General features: G+C 44.8%; 1 protein-coding gene across 1 annotated transcript in view; it reads left to right on the forward strand.

The window, feature by feature from the left end:
* Positions 1 to 23,842, forward strand: part of sorcs3a (sortilin related VPS10 domain containing receptor 3a) — a 172,571-nt gene that overhangs the window by 109,213 nt on the left and 39,516 nt on the right. The gene's annotated exons all lie outside the window — the stretch shown is intronic.

A 23,842-nucleotide genomic window follows, 5' to 3' on the forward strand; every position in this document is an offset into this window, starting at 1 on the left:
CGTCTATTCATCGAGTATTTGGGTACACAAACTTTGATTTATAAATGCAGTGCTCTCGCTGCTTTTAATGCTTCTCATCCCTGCCCAACATGCTGGACTTCATTTCATAAAACAAATTCATTTTGGATTTATGTGACCAGATAATGTACCGCCAGGCTGCTTTAAATGTTTTGAGCGAACGGTAGTTTTCTTCTTGTCTGTAGTGAAATAGGGAATTATTGGTAGGGTCATTTTTGTTGGAACAGCTTCTGCTCCGGTCATTAGTTATTGGTCGTATGGCTCCTCCTCTTCCTCCCTCTTAATGCAGCTGGGTTTTTAGATATGTTTAGTGGCCTCCCGATGCTCCTGTACTTCCTTCCATCTTTGTCGAGTCTCACAGTTCGGTTTCTTCCTTGTCCAGGCAACTCAGAGCCACGTGAAGACAAAACCCAGCAAAACAATGACAAAGAAGCTGCGCTGTTGACTGGTGCATTGTTCATGTTATTGTCCTCAACTGGAAATTACACGAGTCATCACTTTTGTTGCGTCGGTCACGGGTCGGACTGGGTGCCGGGATTTGACACTTACGGCAACGACTGACTTGTTTCGATGTTTACTTTAACGAAAACGGTAACGAAAAAAGGTATCGTTCAAAAACTGGTGACGAAGTCAAGGTGTCGGTACCATGAGTTGAACTTTTTTTTTTTAATGACACCCCGCCTTCGTCGCGGACTCATTTTAATTCATTGAGGTTGTAGTTTGGTGGCCTGTATTCTCAATTTTGTCTAACGTAATCTAATACTTTCTTTTAATTGCACCTAATAGGAAAAAAAAGTCAAATACCCTGCAGTGCAACGTAAGGATAATAAAAGTTGTGTTGCATACTGTATTTGAATCGAGTGACAGATTGTGCTTATCAGATATGAAGACTATCAAGTCTATCATATGGATGTTGCATCTCTGGCTAATTGGCGGACTATTTATGATCTGCTCTCTAAGGAATCCTTCTTCGAGTGTCTCTCACTAGTGGTGCTTGTAAAGTCCCAAAGGGAATAAAAGTCACAGGGATCACAAGTTTAATTTGAGCTCCACTACTTTGTTCCAGTATTAAAAATTCAGCGTGAAACCTTCAAAATTCTGCGGCTCCTGTTTTAGACCACGAGTGGAAGTATTAGGAGGGAGCAAGTTAGCCAGATTCAAGAAGTTCAAATCCCTGTGAAGTCTGGGTGGGAGTGGAGTTGAAAGAGGGAGAGGCGATGCCTGCCTTCAGCCAAGGTTCTGGGCAAAACATCAAAATTATTCTGATGGATCGCACGGAGTTAAGAAAAGTACTCATCAGTCACCGACGTTACATAATCCCCCCCCCCCCCCCCAAAAAAGGTCTGTTTTTAATGTTAATTAAAAAACAGCCCTCAGCAGGTTATATTATCTACAAAGATTACGCTGTGTTCAAACTGAGGCGCTCCCGCCTCATCCATGAAACGGACTCGGCAGATCAATACTGGTAACGGCTATTGATCTCGCTGATTAAACACATCTGAGTTGTGAAGGCGGGATATGCATCAAGCAGCAGAGTAGAAAGTTCAGGAAATGCTGCAGAGACTCGGTATTTGGCAGCGCAGCGTTAGCCAGGTATACGTGCAGTGAAGATTGTCAGGTATTTTCTTTTTGAGGATGTGGCTAATAAGGCTTTTGATTCGCATGATCACAGGCACTTTGGCACCAGAACAAAAGGCCAGAGGACGATTTTTACCACCTCTGCTCCATCCTTTAAAACAAAAATTCCTTCCCTTCCTGAATGTGTCATCCGCACGCTGCTGCCACCTCCTCCCCGCGGCTGTTGTCGCAAATAAAGAATACGTTTCCGTCTCCACTTAGTTAAAATGGGGCCTTTACACAGATATTATCGGTCGCTTAATTTGACCCGTTCCCCCTCCCCCCCCCCCCCACCCCCCACCCGCAGCCCCCGACTTTTCATCTCGAGCGTTTTGAGCCAGCAGCGAGAAGCTCTAATATGCTCGTTTTCAGCTTGTAACCGGCTAATAGTTTTCAGACTGGGTCACTCCGGATTTAATCAGCTGTAAGTTGGTGCTTAGCCGTGGTTAAGTGCAGCCCGGAGGGCTTAACTTTGAGGCGGGAGTGCAACTATTTAGCGAGACATCAGAATCCGTGTCGGGACAAATAAGGCTGGAGTGAAGTGTTTGTTGTAATTCTTCATTCTCTTTTATGATTTTTTTTTTTTTTTTAATTTTAAATTGACATTCAGCTCAAGTCCCCCTCTTCGAACTAAATGGAGGTATTTTTAGATTTAAAAACTCTGACTGACCTTTTGTGGGGCTCTTATCTCCTGACTGTGGAGGGGTGAGAGGGGGTGGGGGGGGGGGTTGCGGAGACAATTACGCACTGATGTATAATCCCAAGTTGGCTTTCTGAGAATAAGGCCAGCGCCGCCGCTGCCAAGCGAGCGAGTTATGTAAACAGGCCGACACAGAAGAACAGTACAAACACGTAGAGTAAATAACAGTTGTCTTTTTTTTTTTTTCCCCCGTCTATGTTGGGCATCTCGCCTAAAACATTTTTCTTTTTTCTGTCAAGACAAGAACAGACTGTTTTCTCTAATTTCCTCCCTTTTTTCATGAGACTTTCGTGCCCTTCAGCTGATGCGAAAACTACAATATTCCTGACGGTATGTTGGCAGATATTTTGCGGCATTTTTAAAGGAAACCGTCCATTCACGCCATTGGCGGCGGAACTGTAAACACTAGGTTTGGATATTACCTCCAGCTTACGCCTCAGCAAACTTGAGAGACGAGGCCCCGACTCTCTAATGGACTGTGTAGCGATTAACTCATCTAATAATTACATCAGAGGTGAGTACAGCGCACCGAGCACTGTAATCAAACGTTGTCCACAATCAGCTCTTTCTTTTATGTGAATTTCTGACCCCTGAAACGATGAAAACCCTTTTTTTTTGTTTTTTTTAAGCTACGTTTTGTCATCGAACATTATTACCTTTATTACTGTCATTATATGAGCCTCCAAATGCTTTGTGCCGCCATCGAGAGTTAGCGAAGCATTTTAATTTGGCACTTTCATGGAAGTTTAAAGACTTTTACGGGAGGAAGGGGCGAAACTGATGCAGAGATGTGCTGAGTGTGGGTTTCGATGTGAGGGTCAGCGTGCGAAAAGAAAAGAGGGCGTCGTTACGCAGACCCCCCCCCCCCTCCCCTCCGTGCCTGGTAAACAACTGCGTCCCCTTTTTTATATCGCGGGCTCATTGCGACCGAGACTGAGGGCGCTCCCACATTCTGGTATGTCGGCGCTTTTACGCACCGGACTCAACGTATGCGGCTCCTTTGCGTTCTTTGCGAAGGCGTGTGACTTCACATTTGCCGCTTGCTTTTGTTTTGGGTGAACAGACAAAAAAAAGAAAAGAGGACCTTCGACACGCTCGTCTGTCTTCAAACGTAATCTGTCACAAAAGCAAGTGGATTCGTTTTCTTTTTTTTCTTCTTTTTTTTTTTAGATCTGTCTGACGTGTCTGCAGATGCAGATTTCAGCAGAAACAGGTGGTGCAGAGAACCGCTGCTTTGTGTTTGGAAAATGTGGCAGACGGTCGAGAAATGTTGTCTTCTTGTCCTCGTCGGCGGTAACGCGTCCCACATTTTCTGCACAGCTCGCTTTCACATTTGACTCTTCCAAACAGACCCGGGCATTGGTACCCGACATTCAAACTTGGCCAGATGCTCCGGACTTTGGGCTCCAACGTACGTTACAGAGTACCAGGTGTGAAAGAACCGCGAGAGTCGAGCACAGCGACGCTTTGAGCTAATGCTAACAACGGCAGTGCTAAAATGCTGAGCAGTTATAACGTTTACCACGTTCACAAGTTTAGCATTGGCATGCTAATATTTGCTAATTAACACTAGAAACAGCCGAGGCTAATGGGAGTTTTATTAGTTACGCAGGTATTTAATCACAAAACAACAACAAAAAAATGTAAATATAAATTTGACTTTTTTTGTGTTTTTGGGGGATGCATCCAATAATTTTGAGGATATTTTTGCTTAAAGTAGTGATCACGGGTTCACCAAAATCATTACATTATAACTAATCCATAACTAATCCATAGCGAATCCATTTGTATGTTGTTGAGATATTTCACGAGAGACGTGAAAACGTTGACCTGCTGGTAGCACGGGATTAAAACTAAGGAGTTCAACAAAACCAGCAAGATTCTGTATCTGGGGATCGGACAGTAGAAATCTGGATATTTGTGCAAAATTTCATGGCAATAAGTGCAAAAACTTAGTGAGAAAGTTCCCATCTTCACTCTGCCACCAGGGAAAAGAGTATCTGTAAACAGCTCAGTAGATTACATCATTGGGGTGCTTTTCCTCATGTGAGCATCCTACAACCGTTTTCACCCGTTGAGTAGCACCTGCTGGGTGAATGACATGTCATAATGGTTGGATGTCTCTTCATAAATTCTGTCTCGAACGTGCTGTGGGAGCTCTGCTCCTTTTTCTGTTTTGCAGTCGTAATCGTATTCACAGCATTTGAAAAGAGATTCGGTGTCAGCGACTCCACAAACAAACCCATGACTGACATGTTTTTGTTTCTCTCTCATGTTCTAAAAATGTGCCTGTCAGGCTCCTGTTGTGACTTCTCAGCACACCTATGAACAGCGGTCGGCTGCACACACACACACACACACACACGCGCACGCACACACACACACACACTCAGACACACACACACACACACCGTGTTTCCTGCTGCTCTGACCAGACTGCAGAAACACAAGTTGAACGCTGACAAATTGAAATTCCCAATTCTCGCATTTCCTCCGAAGCCCCAGCAGTAAATAACCACACTTCCACCTTGGAGAAACAAAGGAGAGCCACGAGTGTATATTCACACATCAACAGACTCGTGTTTAGTGTAATGAGGAATTGGGGCTTTCGTGGTTCAGCCTGAACCTCATAAAGACTCATCCACATGGAAATGTGCCGCAATTTCATTTGCAGGAAGACACGACGAACCCCGCGTCCAGGCAAACATTTAATTTGTGTGTTTGTATTTCCTCTGGCGGAGCGGCACTCTGTTAAGGCTGGTGCTGCTGCAGCAAAGAGCAGGGTGGAGGTGTGGCGGGGTCTCAGTGGCTACAGCGGCTATATTACTGAGTCTGAATCAAAGACTGTATAAAAAAGTGGACGTAGCTTCCGGGTCTGAAAAATTAGGCCGATGCGGAAGCGCGTTAAGCTGCGATACCACCGAGTGCCACTAGAGGTTTGGCTCCAAAATGCCTCCGGCTCCATAGACTCCCATTCAACTGGTCTCATAAAATTCTCAGTCAATAAAATTTCTCCAAGAGTTATCGCTGTGTTGTTAGTTAAAGTCGCTTCTTCTTATCAGTTTTCTGGCGGTCCATCTGGAAATAATCCCGTCATTAATGACAAATTAGGCTTCAAAAAGCAGTGTTTTTGGGGGCGTGTCTGTTTGATCGACAGGCTTGTAGTGCAGTCAGGTTACGGCTATCGGTGGGCGGGATGTACTATCGTCAGGGTTTCCAATCAGATCGAGTCAGATCAACTGGTCCCTCCATCCCCGAGCTCGTCCAAACATGGTCACTTCTGACTCCAAACCGCTCGCGACTGGCAAAATGGCGCCGGCCAAATTCCGAACTCAAAGCTTCGTAACGGCCGTTCACAAACCAACGGGTGACGTCGCTGCTGGTTGGCACTCGGTCTGAACCGGAACACGTGGCGTTCAACCGAAGCACTCCATGGTACTGAGCTGGCAGTCTTCGACAGATGGAAGGATTGATGCCATAAGTCAGGTGATGGACGGCCCCGAGGGAAGCTGTAATAACATAATAGATCATGACTAAATGATCATAAGGGGAGCGGTCTTTGGCAGCTTAATTACAGACAGTAGAGGAAGTGTATTTGGCAAGGAGCAGGAATGAAAATAAAACAAGAATTGGCAGATTAGTCGGGGTCGTAATCAGTCTGTAGAAATGCACATTCGCTATCTAAGAAAAGGAACAGAATCAAACGAAAAAACATCATAATATGCCCCAGACGGTGGTAGTAACTGTGTCGGAGATGCATTTCTCCAATGGGAACAGAGGAAAACTTCACAATGCGAAAAAGCAAGAAATGACACCGGGTCAAGCACGGACTTGATTCATCAGGAAATGTTTGTGTTTTTTATTTTTTTTTTCTGGCACGATGAAACGGGGAATGGAGCTCTGAAATCAAAGGGAAATTATGGATACAGCGAAGCCCTGACGGCTACATGGCACGGAGAGGCAGGCAGAACAGATGGAGTAACTCATTCTGATGGAATAGCAGATATGTATTGTCACTCCGTTGTCAAAACAGCAGATGGAGGTGTGCTGCCAAGCTGACGATGGAGAGCGTCAACAAACATGAGAAGAAACTTTTTTTTTTTTTTTTTTGCTACTTGAAAGCCCTTAATAAACATTACGCTCAAACTCTTTATATATAGCTCAGTGATTTCCTGAGAACAAAGCCGCTATTGGACGGTGCCGTGTTTGCTTTTGTGCTCCGCACGAGTTAGACTTTGTGTAATTACCAACTGCTATTATTTTGAAATTGCACAAAAAACATATTTTTGTTAAATAGCTTCCTTTTAGCTGTTATGCCAGGCTGGATTTGCAAACCAGGCAAAGCAGCATTTACACAAGAGCCTCCCACTCCTGGGGGCCCCATATCTCCCAGGTTGCTATGCATGCCAACGGGGGTTTGGCAATTCGATTAACTGCAAATTGTTCAGAAAATCACCCCATTTAAAATTGAAATATTAGGAAGCATCGGTAATAAATAATCACACACATCATTGTTCAATGTTATTGCCCTGTACTGTTGAGAAGTCCTGTGTTGAAATCTGGCCGTAAAACTTTGAGGCGTAACGACAACTGTAGGTTTAGGGTCAGGTAGAGTGACGGTTGCTTGCCAACCTTGGAAACTTCGTCAGCAGTTCGTAGTTCGCATTTAAACATCTACATTGGTTTAAAAGTTGAGGTTGATTATTGACTATTGTAGAAATCTTCTAAACAAGCCGTTGTTACTTTTAAACCTTTTCGAGGTCACGAATACAATGTCTACCTCTACCCCTTAACCCAGTGTCCGGGAGAACACTTGAAACCTTAAAGCTGGGGAAACGACCTCGTTCAAATGCACGTGTCGTCCGACTAGGCCGGAAAGCATTTATCACTTATCCGAGGATCCGCTCCCGAAGGCGGGGTTCAGATAGTCTGTCTCCGAAAGCATTTGTTGTGTTGCACTCATTTGAACATTGAAAGGAGAGAAGAAAAAAAAAAGGAAGGTAGACGAGAGGTCGGGATTGTCGGCCTCACAATGCTCCTCCAATTTCGATATCAAAAAGTAATTTGGGAAAACGGTTTCTGAAGTTGTTCGATCATATCAGGAGCAGTTCTGACGAAAACGTACAGGTTAACAGTCAGCTGTGAATGTTTTGGACTGGAAAGTACAGTGTTTTATTTTTTCATTGTATCCAAGTGGCAACCGACAGTGACGTCACCGGTTGGTTTGTGAACGGCCGTAATAAAGCCTCGAGTTTGGATTTTGTCCGTCGCCATTTTGCTAGTTCGGAGCGGTTTGGAGCAGGAAGTGACCATATTTGGGCGAGCTGGGGAGGGAGTGAGCGGTGCATCGGATTCGATCTGATTGGAAACCCAGTGATACTACGTCTTGCCCACCAATAGCCGTAACCCGACTGCACCACAGGCCTGTCAATCAAACAGACAATTGAAAATGTCCATTTTCAGATGGACCGCCAGAAAACTAATAAGAAGGAGCGATTTTAGCAAACAACACCAAAATAACTCATGGAGAAATTTTATTGACTGAGAATTTTACGAGACTAGTTGAATGGGAGTCTATGGAGGCTTTTTGGAGCCGACCTCTAGTGGCACTCGGTGGTATCGCAGCTTAAGGCGCTTCCGCATCGGCCTAATTATTCAGAGCCGAAAGCTAGGTCCACTTTTATATACAGTCTATGGTTGTATCCAAGGATCAGGTAGTCGTTAAGGAGGTAAAAGCTCCCCTCTTTGCCCTTGATAGGAGCCCTGTGTCCTCTGAAGGTGTTTAGAATTTTCCAGCCGAAGGAGTAGCCTTCGATATTTGAACATCCGCAGTGACCTTTACACATCCCTGACATGGCCACTGGCACTGTGTGGGCCTGTCACTCCACTTAAAGTTCTGTGTGGACGAGGAATGCAGCTGTCAGGTGAGGTTGATGGAGAAAAGAGTGGGGGGGGGGGGGGCTGTTGGCAGGTGTGTGTGTGTGTGTGTGTGTGTGTGTGTGTGTGTGTGTGTGTGTGTGTGTGTGTGTGTGTGTGTGTGTGTGTGTGTGTGTGTGTGCGTGTGCGTGTGCGAAAGGCTGAGAGGAAGGCAGGGACGTAGGAACAGAGGGAAGCAAATGAACCAGCAAATGAGAGCAAATGAAGATTGATAGATCGTGCTTGAATTCCTATTAAATAAATCATTTCTATCTGTTATAGAGGCTTCACTGGTATCCTGCGCTGGCGTGGCGACAGATGAATAGATATCAGCTCCTCTGATTGTTGGCTTGTTTATCGGTTTTTCGAAATTCCCCCCTCGTCCGCTGCGGCCGGGCCGGCGCCTGATACGACACGCTAGGTTAGAATCATCTCTCACAATCCGACCCGTTTTATCACATCCAGGGAGGTCAGGGAAAACACCTTAACGCTGTGCATATTTCTGTTCGTTGGAGGGGGATGGGGGGAGGTGGGGGTGCTGTGACAATTTATATCACTCACTCCTCTCCGCGGCGGCTGGCAGAAGGATGTTTCCGAGGTCTGCCCTGAGCTGTTCTCGCACAGCAGGAAGTCAAGGTGTGTGTTTCTGCTACAGGCAAGTATGACATTTATGTTTGCCGGTGCTGTCCCGTGAGTGAGCCTGTCAGAATATTGAAACAGTCATCTGCCATACATTGACTGGAAAGCTCTTGTCACTGCTGTAAGGAGCTCTGCGTTGTTACAGAAAGTACACGGAATGAATAATATTAAGTATTTTTCCTTTAAATCCATTTCAAATACTTCGTGCTCCTGGCTGCACCAAAGGCATTATTGGTTTATTTATGTTCCATGCTGAGAAGTTTCAATGGATTCCTTCTGAAATAACAATTTCAGATTTAAAGTCCAATAATTCCCAGCCAATATCGAATTATATTTTAGCGTAAAATGTCCCGTGCCTTACTCAGAACTTGTTCGTCAAAGTGTCATTTGGTAGTTCTTTCTCAATCATGGTCAAAAGCTCCCAAACAAGTGGATCATGAGTTGATGTTTTATTGTCAACTGCTGTTTCAAAAGTCAAGAATTAAACATCAACCTAGCTCGAAAACCCTAAACATAGTGTAAAATAAATAGTCTGGGTTCCTCTTCATTCACTGATTAGCTGATACATCCTGTATTTAGGGGTCTGTTGCTGTCTCGGTATTATGTGGCTCAGAAACCCTTCATTACTTGACAAGGTTTTTGGTTTTGAACCTGTCTTGATGTAAACCGGACAATCAAGTGTGGGATTATTAACCCAGAACAACCATTGAAAACGGTTGGATTATATTGCTGCCTTAATTAAAGCTATTTAAATGTATTTTATTGAATATAGTACAGTATGTAAACTGGCTGCTGTAGGAGCAGTGATTGCCCAACCTTAGAATCAACAACAACTCAGCCATGCACAGGTACACTCCAACAAATATCCTTTCAATACTCTAAAGTTTCCTGTAATGGAACATTTTTATTTCGCAGTGCTGCTACTTTCAGGACCTGAGTGCGCCACGACTTAATTAACTCGCTGCCACCAGGGTAACATCGTCGTTCCCTCAGGAAATACTTTCCACTGCCATCGGTGGAATCATTGTCAGACGGTTTCGTCTTTTCGTCTATTTTCTGCGTTTTTGGAGTTATGTAAGTGTAATACAGTCATGTAGCTCGCAGGTTGTAGACCAGAAGCAAGTGAATAGAGTTTTGAATTTGACTTTCTGACATCTCCTCATGTGGTATTATTTACTAGGGCTCATGTTGTCAGAATCCAGACACTGCCTTAAAGACTGAAATTGAACTGTGGGCAGGCAATCTGCATATACCTGCGTATAAACACTTTTGGTTATATGTGCTAGAATATAAATATGTGCAGATCTTTAGCATCAATATAAATATATTTGCAATCTGTGGTTTGGCTTCCCTTCGCTTCCTGGTATAACAAACATAGACGTCTGAACGAGCCCCAGTGGACTACGAGTCATCAGGGCAACACTATCGCTTTCTCTAAATCCACCCCAGGTAACATAAAAGCAAATGTTTCTGTGGACTTGTGTTGATTATGCAGGATGAATTATTCAACATGTTCCTAATGACTCCCGTTCATTCAGTCTTAGCAGTGGTGAAATTTTGCTGATGTTTGTACAGCACTCTTTAGAGAAATTATAACTCTTGACTCAAGTTTCTTCTGGTTTACTTGCAGGCATTTAAAAAAAAAAAAAACAATCATTAGACTTGTTTCAAAGGGGAACTTCTCTTTTTATATCCCCTTTCTATTTTTGGTTGTTTGTCTCACCCCATTTACTGTGTATAAAAGTGGTTGTAGCTTCCGGGCCGATGTAGAAGTGCTTTAAGCTGCAATACCACCGAGTGCCACTAGAGGTTGGCTCCAAAAAGCCTACGTCTCCATAGAGTCCCATTCAACTTCCCTCATAAAATTCTCAGTTGATAACATTTCTTCACGAGTTATATTGGTGTTGTTAGCTAAAAGTCGCTCTTTCTTATTAGTTTTCTGGCAGTCCATCTGAAAATAATCCGTCATTAATTCAAAAATAAGCCTCAAAAAGCAGTGTTTCTGAGGGCGTGTCTGTTTTAATTGACAGGCCCGTGGTGCTGTCAGGTTACGGCTATTGGTGGGTGGGACGTAGTATCGTCTGGTTTCCAATCAGATCGCGTCAGATCCCCAGCTTGCCCAAATATAATCACTTCCTGCTCCAAACTAGCAAGATGGCGCCGGCCAAATTCCGAACTCGAGGCTTCATAACGGCCGTTCACAAACCAACGGGTGACGTCACTGCTGGTCCCTGCTCACTTCAAACCCGATCAAACTCAAATATTGATGAACCGCGTGTGCGATATAATCTTTCTTTTAGTGAACCAGAGTCCCTGAGGGTGTGACCTGTTTGTTTATCACCGCCTCGAGACTTGCATTTTAGGACAACATTAGTAATTTACTAATTGGAGTGTGAAATTATAGGGAGTCTTCCATTATGAAATGTCATTGCACAAATAGGGAGGGAGAGGATCAAAGATTTATGGTTCAAAAGTGCTGTGTTACCAGAAAAAAAAAAAAAAAAAAGAGAGAAAAAAACCTCTGTGCAATTTCCACCTTCTCTCGAGCCCTTATAGTCTCAACCCCATTTCCCTTTTTTCCTTTCACGAATCCCCTTAATGATCGTAACAGGCCTCCGAGCCCATAAATCTGAACAGTAGGGAAACTAAGTGTCTCATCATTATGCAGCCTCCACCTATTCTCTCAAAGAGCATCCATGTAAGGGCCCTCAGGACAGCGCCAGCACTTGTTTAAATCCAATCTCATTTCACTGAGCTCTTCATCACTCCCCACCCTCCCTCCCTACTCCCTGCGCCCGACGACGTCCCAGTGCCATATTGTTGTCTTACGTGTAATGGGGACGAGCGGAATTACTCTTCCGATTGACTAATGGTGATGACCGAGTTAAACTGACAGAGTCATTTTCGGTTGAGCTAATGTTGTCGCTGGCGCTCGCTCTCTCCTCCTCCAACCCCCAAAAGAAGTCACACAAAGTCTCCGCGGAATTTTCTTCTGTCACCTTCGCCGAGTCGGGGCTCGAACCCGCATCTGTTCCCGTCTGCGAATAGATAAGAAGTTCCAAAGCGGTGCGTTCATGTTACATGACATTGATCTAAAATAGTCATGAATCAGTCCATCTGAGGAGGGACAGCGTGTTCCATCAAAAAGTGTATGAGTGTCCGTACGCGGTACAAGGTGACCTATAAGTGGAGGAACAGTTACAGCTGGAAAACCACATCTCGTATACAAGGCAACGAAAATACAGGCGACAATCTGGGCTTCACATCATGTTGTGGTTTTTTTGTGTGCCTGTCTCTATAATTGCTGCTCGCGTCGGCCGTTTATTTAGTGATTCAGTCGGTCGTTGTTGTGCGGCAGGTTTGGTTCTGTTCATGCTGGCTGGAGAAACTCTATATAAAAATGGCCGCAGTCTCCCAGTTTGAAAAGTGAAGCCAATGCAGAAGGGCTTTAAAGTGCAGTACCACTGAGGGCCACTAGGGGCTGGCTTCAAAAATCCTCAGGCTGCAGTAGACTCCCATTCGAAAAGCATCAACTTCTCTCATAAAATACGAAGTCAGAAAATGTTTTCCACAAGTCATTATGGTGTCATGAGCTAAATTCACTCCTTCTGATCGGTGTTCAGGTGGTCCTTCTGAAAATTATTCCAGCATTGATTAGATATTAGCCCTCAAACAGACCTATGTTTGAGGGTGTGCCTTGATTGGGCGGGGCATAGTGTCCTTGGGTTGCTCCTCCCCATTTAATCCAAATATGGTCACTTAGCTTTTAAGAAAAGAGCAGCCAGTAGGAAAACAGCTATTAATCAGCTGACAGTGTCTGTCAGGAAGAATGCAATAAACTAAAATGGAAATTCAGTTTGAGTGTCACTTATGCAGCGTTATTAAACTATTTTCTTACAGGAACACACAAGATTTCAGGATCTTGTCGTTTTTGAAGGGTTTACCATGTGCCACAAATCTAATAACAGCTGATCTGTCTGTTGTGTGGCCATGCCTTTACTTAGATTTTTTTTTTTTTTAAATATGTGCTCGTATCTGAATCTTAAGTCTAAGAATATTTTTTTGAGGTGAGACACCAAAAGATTTGATGCAAGTTAGTTAGTTTTCTGTTTTTGTAACATTTGTTGTTACAAATGTTAATAATTGGCACCATTTAAGTAGGAAAACTGGTCATTTTTGAGCCACCCAAATTCCCAACACTTGCAGGCATTGCAAGAAACCCTTAATGCTGTAGCTTTGGCCTGCTGAAAGAAAAAAAAAATCCTCACGTAGGACTGTAAATATTTGATTTAATATTGTGCTCTTCTGGTCCATGTTCTTGAATAAAGTGATGTTTGATATCAATGCCAAAACAAACACACACACACACACACACACACACACACACACACACACACACACACACACACACACACACACACACACACACACGCAGAAACCCTGAAGCGGAGATGATTCATGACTCCAGCGTGGGAGTCTGTGGCACATAGTGAGATTGTCATGTGCACTTGTGTACATGGTGAAGGCCGTTCAAAGCCCAACAGCAGGATTTTTCAAAATAAAACAGTCCAACCTTTCGGAATCGGACGGAAGGATTGTGAAACTATTTCAGGAGCAACATTAACTGTGCTTTTTGTATTTCTGGTGAAAACAAAAACAACTCCGCGGTAATACACAGAAAACAGGTGCAGGCGCATCTGGACGAGCTGTCAGGGTCTGAGATGGCGGGCGGTAGCAGTCGGAAGAACGAATAAGCAAATGTTCTGTCGAGGAAAATAAGGAAGTCGGTTTTGCTGCTGAGGTTGTGACTGGAAGAGGTTGAGGAGGGGTGGGGGTGGGGTGGCTGGACTTAAACACTGCTGCTCTTTTAAAAGCGCACACACAAAGCGGACGTGCTTTTCTCTCGACGAGCCAAACACACAACTTAAAATGACGCGTTTGCTCGCTCGCTCACTTCCCAGACAAAGCAGGAATATTCTGCGCCACGTCGCTCCCACGGGAAACAAGCAGCCCACCTAAAATAACGAGAGAGCGACCGGCACTACCGCCTCTCTGCGAGGGAGCCGCGCGGTCCCTTCAGTCCTTCAATATGCAAACAATGTTTGACTTAATCCACCCTAATGATGCAAATTTATGCTGTTAATTATTTCGAGCTGAATCGTATCCGGGCTAAACGTTTTCAGATATGCAACCGGGACATCAGACGCAATAAAGTATTCAGCGAGCGTGAGAGGGAAGAGACATTATTCAGGATTATTATTTTTTTAGTCTTTCTTTTCATTTGCGTCGACTCCATAAAGAGAATTAGCATTTTCCATTTTGTAACAGTCCTAATGTGATATTGTTGTCGGTGGCTATAGATTCTGCTACTGAAGAGTGCTCCTTAGATAAGCTCTTTTTAATTCAAACCTTATTTAATACGAAGCGGTGCCTCTACCATCCCTGAGTGCTTTCCGTCATTGTAATCCTCGGCTGACACCTTTTCTGCCGACTAAATATGATTCCTTATTTAAACCTCTGATATATACGTGTGACATATGCCGACTAAAATGGATGTTAAGTCGTAGAGCGTGAAACCGTTTGCTGTCGAAAAAATATATTTTTGTTAGTCGGATCATTTTTTTCTTTTTGTGGTCTAACTGAAATGGCAAAAAGTAATTTCTCTTCCAATCCAAAAATCATTGATTTTTAAATCAACTGTTTCTGTTTTGGTTCTTTTATATAGAAAGAAAGAAACGTCTTTGGAGATAAAGCATCTGTCGCCTTCGAGCCTCTGAATGGGTGGGCCGCTGCCTGTGTTTGATGGCAGGGCCGCAGAAATTCAGAAATAAATGGACCTCATGAGGCCGAGGACAGATGATGTTGTTGTTGTTGTTTTTAGCATCGCTATTTAAGCAGGCAGCATTTAAATCCATCAGTCTTGAAGGTTTCAAGCTCCTCTGTGTGCTACAATCACTAGCCAGAAGGTAGAAAAATCATGTTCAAAGTGTGCGACTCTTCTGGCCCTTTGAGTCCCTGTCAATCATCCGAGGAGCCTGGAGGCGGGGCCTTAGATGAAGCACCCCCCTGGCTCTCTGAGGGTTGTTTGACCAAGAATTCTCCGTCAATAAAACTTCTCCTCAAGTTATCTCGGTGCTGTTGGCTATAGTCAGCCCTTCTTATTAGTTTCCTGGCGGTCCGTCCAAAAATAATCCTGTCATTAATTAGAAAACAAGCTTCAAAAAGTAATGTTTTTGGGGGCGTGTGTGTTTGATTGACAGGCCTGTAATGCAGTCATTCCCTCCCCCAGCTCGTCCTAACATGGTCACTCCCTGCTCCAAACCGCTCTGAACTAACAAGATGGCGCCGGCCAAAATCTGAACTCGAGGCTTCATAACGGCCGTTCAAAAACCAACAGGTGACATCACTGCTGGTTGCCGCTTGGTTATTGCCCGAACATCGAGGCTACATAAAACAGAATCTTTCTGATAAATATTTAATTAATTATGATATATATCTAATATATATTGGGTAACAGGTGTATCATCTTCTGTGGCATCCTCCTGTTTCCGTTGTAGAAAGGCGTCCCACATTTAACTGTCATTTTTTTTTTCACCCATAATGAGCATTTATTGGGGCGTTATATGAAAACAATAATATAAAAATAAGCTCTTTAAGTGCTCGTGACGTTAAAAAAAAACAAAAAAACACTTGGTTAAGGAATTCATTAAATAATGTAATTACTTTTGGCCCATGTTTCGCTTCAGAGGGTTTGAAAGGTGACATTTATGCAAAATAAAATGTAAAAGTAAACATATGATTTGTTGTACACAACAAAGACAGATACATTACAGCCACAGACTAGTATATATATGATTAAGATATGAAAAAGAAAATTCCTGGTTTATAAAAAAAAAAAAAAAAAAGAAGTGACTTTTGATGATCACTGATTTCTAAATGACGATTTCTAATTCTCGTCACAAACCAGAATGTTTCCCACAAATCCATCAGCGCGTGTGTGTGTGTGTGTGTGTGTGTGTGTGTGTGTGTGTGTGTGTGTGTTTATGTGTGTGTGCGCGCGTGTGTTTGAACTGATCCAACCTCCAGCCCCGTCCTGCCCTTGTCTGAAAGGTGGCGTTGAGCTCGAGCCAGAGAGGCTGCTCAGCTGCTGCAGCGCATTTCTCAACCCAGTGACTCTCCAGATGGCGAGTATCTTTAGTGCTCAGCTCCTTCGTCCCGAGCTGCGACAGCTCCGCCGCGCTCCGTCGAGCCGCGGCGTGCCCGCCCTCGCAGGGGCACTTTTAATGGACTTTAATTTGAAACACATGAGCAGGACAATACCGACGACGCACTCGCTAGCACAATGGAGATAATGGGGCTCCTCTCCACGCATACCGGCGCAGTAATTCACTCGTAATTATTTTACGTGCAGAGAAAAAAAAAAAAGAAGCGCCCCAAGGCCTCGGGTCGGCGCCGGCTGCTGTGCATTATATACTGATGTAGTGGTTTATGCACATGTCAACTCGCTCCGTACACGGCGGCCTACAACCGATAGCACCGTGGGAATTGCGGCTTTTTTTTAATTATTTTTTTTTTCCCCCCAGGCATATGTTGCTAGCTGTACAGAACAAACAGCTGAAGAACACGTCTCGCTGTCGACTGAGAGCACGCTCCGTACCTGTGTGACTGCCAGGCAGGTGTGCAGCCCGTTCTCGTTTGTTATTTAGCTGCGAGGCAACAAGATAGTGTGAGGAAGGAGTCAGTGGAAGAACCGGTGGAGGAGGCGCTCCGGTGTGAAGAGTTGAGCACGAAGCCGGAGGGAATCTGTTTGTTAAACCTGACTGGGCACACATCAGTGTTTGACACCGACAATCGTGCTGGCTAATATTTTAATTTGTTGAGCATGTGCTCGACAAGCTGAAAACCGCACTGAGTTTGTGCCGATCCGCTTTTTTATTCTTTGAAATAACCTGCAGGGTCACGAACGTTCAGATTGTGTCGTGATTTGTTCTCGAATTAGAATCTTGCGGCAAGTCGTTCCAACCCAGAGATCCGATTGGTCAACGGTACATTTGGAACAAAATCAGCAGAAAATATCACTTCACCATCTCCATGGCAACTGTATAATTGGAATTGAATTTCACAAAATATGCACTATAATGTTGTTTTGACTTGTTATAGGTCTATTAAATGTGACCCATTTGGTGAAATCGGGTCTCTTTTGGTCCTTTTTTGTACAGTAACACCACGGATAGTCGCGCACTTAAAATCCTAGCGGCGGCTGGCTTGACCGGTTTGGATTTTAACACGACACGGCGCTAAAATCTCACAAACACATGACTCCATCGTTGTCTTTTTTCAGCGGATATCTTAGTTACAATACGACTGAGCTAGCTGAGCAGTTTAGTGTTTCTATGTGCTGTATTTATTCAGTTTGAGAAACAAATCCTTTCTGTTGCTAGGGTCGTCGCTAAGGGTCGGCCTACTTCCTGGAGAAGTAAACATTGCATACATTACACAAGAGTCTACTGATGTAACTGATTATTTTCCAGTTGTTAGTCCTGTGTGTTGCCATGGAAAAGCGGATCGCACGAGCAAAAAACTTTATATTTTGAGAGCAAATTGCACCACAATATGAATACATATCGATTAAATATTTTATTTAGCTGCTAACTTTTAGTGTAATCGCAACACTACACGAGAGGGTGTGCTTTATGCGACCTGATGTCATTTTGTGTTAAAGCTTTAATCTTTTCATGCTTTTCGAATTCATAGTCAGAGTAACTTGTGATCCCTTCTTTTACAGTATAGACAGAACTTCTGTCGTCAAGTCATCCTCGACCTCACAAAACAAAACAAAAGTATTTTGACCGCAAATTTCCTGACAACATCTAAGCAGTCACCAAAAGCTCTGTAAAAAGTGAGTAAGTGGACTCACGTTAATAAATATTTATCAAAAAAGGCTCAAATTGTCTTCCAACAGCTCATTTGATCCCTCACCGGCTTCTCACCCACTAACATTACATACATAACAGAAAACAAAGCCTCGGTACTTGTGCTCCTGTCTGATTGATTTATTAGGGCGTCTGATTAAAGACTATAATTAGGAATTATTTTGATCATTAATTATTCCTGATTATTTTACTAATTAATTGAAAAGTTGTTGTTTTTATAAAATGAAACAAAACAGAAAAAAGAAAACAAATGCTTCTTATAATTTCCTTATAAATTTCTTGTTCTGTTTTATCCACAGACATTAATAAGAAAAAATAAATAAATAAAGAAGCAAGCAGCAGCGCCCCACATACTGCAAAAGAGTGACTGGGGTTTTGGCTGAAAAACGTCTTATCAAGCTAGTTCTTTCATTTTTTAAATTTTTTTTTATCAATCAATATGTAGAATATGTAGAACTGCCAGCTGAGAGGAGATCTGTTGGTTACTGGACATTTCCTGCAGAGATACAGTATCCAGCTCTGCGGACTCGTGTCCTTTCCCAGAACTCCCCACACAGGACCACCTTTACTGCTGTGTGCTTTGCAGGCTCCATAAATTGTGCAGTATAAAACCAGTCCCCTTCTTCCTCTCCCGAACCTCCATATGGGAAATGCCCGGCCGATGCCAGCAGAAGCCGTTTGATTTAGAGCACCGTACACAGATGCATCAAGAAATTTATAGGAGACTTAATTAGGAGTTATAAAAGTGACTTATAGTAATTGTGTGGGACACAGGGCCCTATAATGCGGCAGTTATAATTTCCACTATTCCTGATCCTTTTCTCAGAACTTTTTTTTTTTTTTCCGTGTGCGGCTTGCTTTGATGTCGATGCAAGGAGCTTTTCGGGGCGGCGGGACGCTGCGACGCTGCAGAGGGAACGGTGCACATAAACCTTCCTGCTTCCCTTTCTCTTACCGCGGTGTGTCATTGCAAAGATTTTTCAGGGAGACCCGGGATTAAAGAGGGATGTAGATATTGTCTGTTGGTCAGAGGAATTATACTCTTGAGTGAATGCAGCATCTTTTTTTTCTTCGCCGCGTTTAATTTTTAGAACACAAATTAATCAACGTTTATTCACGTGGCAAAAATTAGGACGCAACATTCAAGTCAATTCATATCGCGGCAAATCACGAGACGGGTTACTTCAAGGCGCTGACTTAACACGTTTAAAGTCCTTACAGCAGAACTTCATGCGGCGGAACCCAAACAAAACGTAAGTTATAGGAAGGGGGGAAAAAAAAAACTCAGACGGAGGGAAGGAAAAACTCTCTTTTAACAGGAAGAAGAGAAACCAAAGCACAGAAGCCGTGCGAGCGAGGGGAACCGTGGAAAGGCAACGAACAATAAACAAAAACTATGCACCATGACTGGGCCGCTGGAAAACAGGCTTCAGAACTCTCTCTGCGAGACAGCCAGAGGAGCATGCCCGCCTGCAGACTGCAACATCCCGGTATTTGTTTTTTGGGCGTACTACGTTTCACCTACAAAATCTTTTTCTGGCATACTAAATAGTAATGGCGGCATGGATATTGGAGCGCACAGAAGGTCACCCCTGTCTCCAAAACAAAACAACAAAGATGGCGACGACCAAAGTGGCAAACCGGAGGCTTTAAAGCGGCAGCTCGCAAAAACCGACGGCCGACGTCACGGTCGGTTGCCGCTTGGTCTTGACTTGAATCGTTCAGAAAGATCCTTCAAGTCCAAGTTCAGCGATTGTCATCTACTCGCAGAGATGAACTTATAGATGGTCAGATAGGAACTCCAACAAACCGGCCATCTGGTGTCGAACTGCGTGACAAATAAAGGAAATCACTGCTCCTTTGCAGACTTAAAAATGACCGCATGTGTTAGATGTATTATTTGTGATATAAGATTTTTACCTCAGATAAGTGCCACATTAGAAGTCTTTGGTTTCATTACGACAATGAAATAATCCACATTTTTTTTAATTTTCTTTTAATACAATTAAACACATTTCTGTTATTAGTTTGATCCATTCATTTCCCCACCTCCACTCTGAAGTCAAATATTTCACCATCTGATTGCCTCTGTTGCTATGGGAAACAACAAAAATCCCAGAACTGAAGAAGCCGGGCCTCGATACCCGACGTTTTCACCCACTTTTACTTCCCACTGCCTCAAGGCGAATCCATAATGTCTTAATTTCATCGCAGAGCAGAGTGTCGATATTGTTGGGCGGTGAGGGGGGGGGGCGCAAAAATGATCAGAATCTCAGCAGGAGAGGCATCTGGTAATCATTGGATATCCAGACGGGGGACAGGCTCGGCAGGGTTAAAAAGCAGCGCGCCCGGGCCTCCGTGTCTCTAATTGGTTGGTCCGACACATTTTATCACGAGCTCTGAGGATAATGGTTTGTTTCTCTGCCCCATGCGATCCCTCGTTTTTCTTACCGCGGGGCTTTCTTTCTTTTTTTTTTTTCCAATGTTTTTTTGTTGTTCCGCAGCTCACAGTGAGAGTTAAGGAAAAGCTGTGATTATGATCTCGGCCATTTCTTTCCGTGACAGTCGGAAGACGGCCCCGGAGCTAACAAGTAGTTTGTGCTAGTTTGGGTCGGATGCCGTGATGTGAGCGGCGGCAGGCTTTCCCCGAAACATTGAAAACCCATGTCGTCCTGTCCGGAGGTCGGTGGGGGGGGGGGGGGGGGGGGGGGGGGGGGGGGTGGAACGCAGACGCAAACTGCGGAGCGGTCCATTTATCTTTTATTCTGATTCATGTTTCATGTAGGGCAAAAGTGCACTCACCACACCGGGGCTTTCAATAGTTGGATAGCAAACGGTAATGCAATAATCTCCACCCCCCCCCCCACCACCCCCTCGAGCACCCCCACCGCCTACACTTCAGAAAGAGAGGAGAAAACATCATGGAAAGAAAAAAAAAAGCTTCAATCTTTCAGCGCTTTGTGTGTGAGGGAGATGAAGTTGGAATCAATTCCTTTTTTCTTATTTAGGCTCCATTTAGGATCCCCCTCCCCCACCCCTCCCCCACCCCTCCGTCCCCGCAGCCCACCGTGTCGATTCGTTTTGCTGTAAGAGTTAAAAGCTTAAAAATATATATATATATATCTATACAGTATATAAAACAACAAATGTACCACCAACACAGAAAGCCGGAGATTTATCCCCCGTCTATGTATATGCTGAAATCCAATATCTCCCTGTGTAACTCCTGAGCTGAAACAAAACCTGCTCATAACACCCGGAAGCCTGCAGCACACTTTAAAATGGCTAAATGTGATGAAAACAACGGCGCCGCCCGGAACAAATGTCTCCCGAGACGTGACCTCAGCTCCGATCCGAAACCGCAGAGCGACGCGCTCTCCTCGGCTTCGGTGCACCTCGAGTGTCGACAGCGTTTGAGTGCGTTTCCCTGTATCTCCGCGGCAATGAATTATTCCCGAGATAAGGACACTCGCTCGTGCCGCGGAGACGCCGATTCCGACCTCGCTTTTGGTTTTACTCCCGAAGCCGCTGTCGTGTACTTTGCACGTGTCGTTCCGCGATTCCACAAAATCGTTAAAAACACTTTTTTTTTTTTTTTTTTTTTATCACGTCGTGATTTAATTGAGCGCAGGCTCAGTCCGGGAAGGTCACGGGGTCGAGCTCAGCTCCGGTTTCGGCTACGTCAGCTGATCCGAGAGGCCGGCCCACACCGGCCGACCGCTCGGCCGATTCCCCCCCCCACCGCGCGGTCTCGGTTGGCAGATCTCAAAACGAGGTGCCATATTTAAAAACCCAAAGAACCAGATGGTCTTCTGAAACTACGAAATTGAAAAGGATTTAAATTGAGTTCAAACTCTGTGCTCAAACGCACACGTTTCCGGCCTTGACTTAAAAGACGCCGGGGCTTTTCTAATGTCACCCGATTCCGTCGTAAGATTCGTAGACTGGTAATAACAAACTTCAAATCTGTTCTGTGACAAGATGCCAGTCGTGTGTGAGGATTTCAGGACGAGTGCGATGAGTTCTTTCGCTCCACATCTGCCGACGGAATTTCAAACTTTGATGCCACTGATGAGACGAAGGTCAGAGTCCGTTAAAACACCCAGAAAGGCGGCACGGTGATGCACGGTGATGTGCACGGTGATGATGCACGATGTGCACGGTGATGATGCACGGTGATGCGCGCGGAGCAGGTGGAAGCGACAGGAAAGTAATCCAAGTTACGTACACCAACTGAACTGCTGGAGGTGAAATGTCTTGGCTGGATTATACATGTAAAATATAGGCTGGTGCAGATGCATCATAGAATAAACCCACAATAAAAAAAAAAAGAAATAATGGCGTGTTTCATTTTTATTCTCCAACAAAAGTCCCATAACATTTGGTCACACTGCATCTTCAGGGACAATTTATCGAACTGTGCTTTCAAGGTTAGTTTTTATCGTGTTTTTGCGGTGGAACGAAAGCTGACATTGAATACATTCGATCATTGTTCCCCTGCTCTCCGCGTCGCCTCCCCGTCACGTGCGCGCCGGGACGTTTAAACCCCCCCCCCCCCCCACCCCGACGTCCGCACGCTTCGCACCTCCGAGCCGAGTAGAATATCGCCCGCAACCCGACGCACCGGCCGGGTTAATAAAAAAAAAACCCCAAAAAAAACCACCATCACCGACCAATAGATGACTTTAACTAACACGCTCTCTTCAATTCCTCAATCACCATTTAAGCTGCCCCCCCTCGCCCCCCCGTCGGCGGCGGCGTGGCAGCCGGCCGCCTTTTTTTTTTTTTTTTTTGATTTATTGAAGTGAGTGGGAAACCACGAAGCCGACTTTGCGACAGCTCAGAGGCTTTAAAAAAAAATCTAAGATGTCATCGAACTGATGAATGGAGAGAGAGAGGGAGAAGGCTGAGGCCGCCCGCTGGCGTCATATGTCACTGTCCAAAGTGATGAGGGACCCCGCCCGTCGCCCCGTCGCACCCGCCCCGGAGCCTCCGCTGAGGGATCTTTCTTTACCCAAGTCGGAGGAGTCCGAAATCAATTTTATGTTCTTCTGAGGACGACGTGCCGGCGGGTGCGACATATTAAGACTCCGCTGCAACTTCATTAAAGACGCGGGCAAACGTTTGCTGGCGGCCGATTCCGGATCCGCGCCTCGACCCGGCGCGCGGGACGCTCAGACGACGACGGCGCTCTCCCGTCTCATCGTCGTCGGGCGCCGGCGACACGCGGCCTTCCCGAGCGCCGGTTTTTACGACGGGGCGAACCTTTGATGGGGAGTGACATCCGTATGCGAAATCCGAAGAATCGCGCAAACTTTAAACTGCAGCCGCACGCGGAACAAAAAACTTTTTCATTTTCATTTGAATGTGATATTTAAATGGGTGGGGGGAAAAAAAAAAAAAAAACACACCTGCTGACGTAGGTAGAGTTTCCCCGGCGGTGCTGACAAATACATTTGCAGCCGGTGACAAATGTGTATCTTTTTTTTTTTTTTTTTTATCAGAGTAAGTGTCAGATTTGCTGCGATAAAAAGGCAACGAGTGGGGAGCATTAGCACCGCGACTCGCTCCGGGGCCCCGCCGGCTCCGGGGAGGACGTCGACGCCCGGATAGGAGAGCGCTTCTCCCACGGCATCCATCAACAGAGCGGCGGGGAAACGCGCCGCGGTTATTAATGGCTTCGCCCGAGCACCAGAAAAAAAAATGTAATTAGTGCGTTAAAATTGGGCCGGCGGCTCCGGGCTGCGCGCCTGAACGTCAGCTGAAGCCGTGCATCATCGCGGGCGGTCGTTCTTGCGGGTTTTGATTGGGTGCCGGAGAAATGTCTTTTCCAACGTCTTGTTTTTAACGCAAAAAAGAAACAAAAACAAAATCAAACACGAATCAAAGCTGAAAATAGCCACGTTAATGTCACATCTACTTTAGTTTGAACGTTTTGATTTGCTTCCTCTAAACCTATAGCGGTCGTTTGCAGGAGCGGAGATGTGTTTTTTTGTTTTTATCTGCGATAATATGTCGG

Source organism: Brachyistius frenatus, unplaced genomic scaffold (assembly GCF_029030835.1).
Source record: "Brachyistius frenatus isolate BFR_SWC_R1_liver_20210118 unplaced genomic scaffold, ASM2903083v1 Contig_206, whole genome shotgun sequence".
Taxonomy (NCBI): domain Eukaryota; kingdom Metazoa; phylum Chordata; class Actinopteri; family Embiotocidae; genus Brachyistius; species Brachyistius frenatus.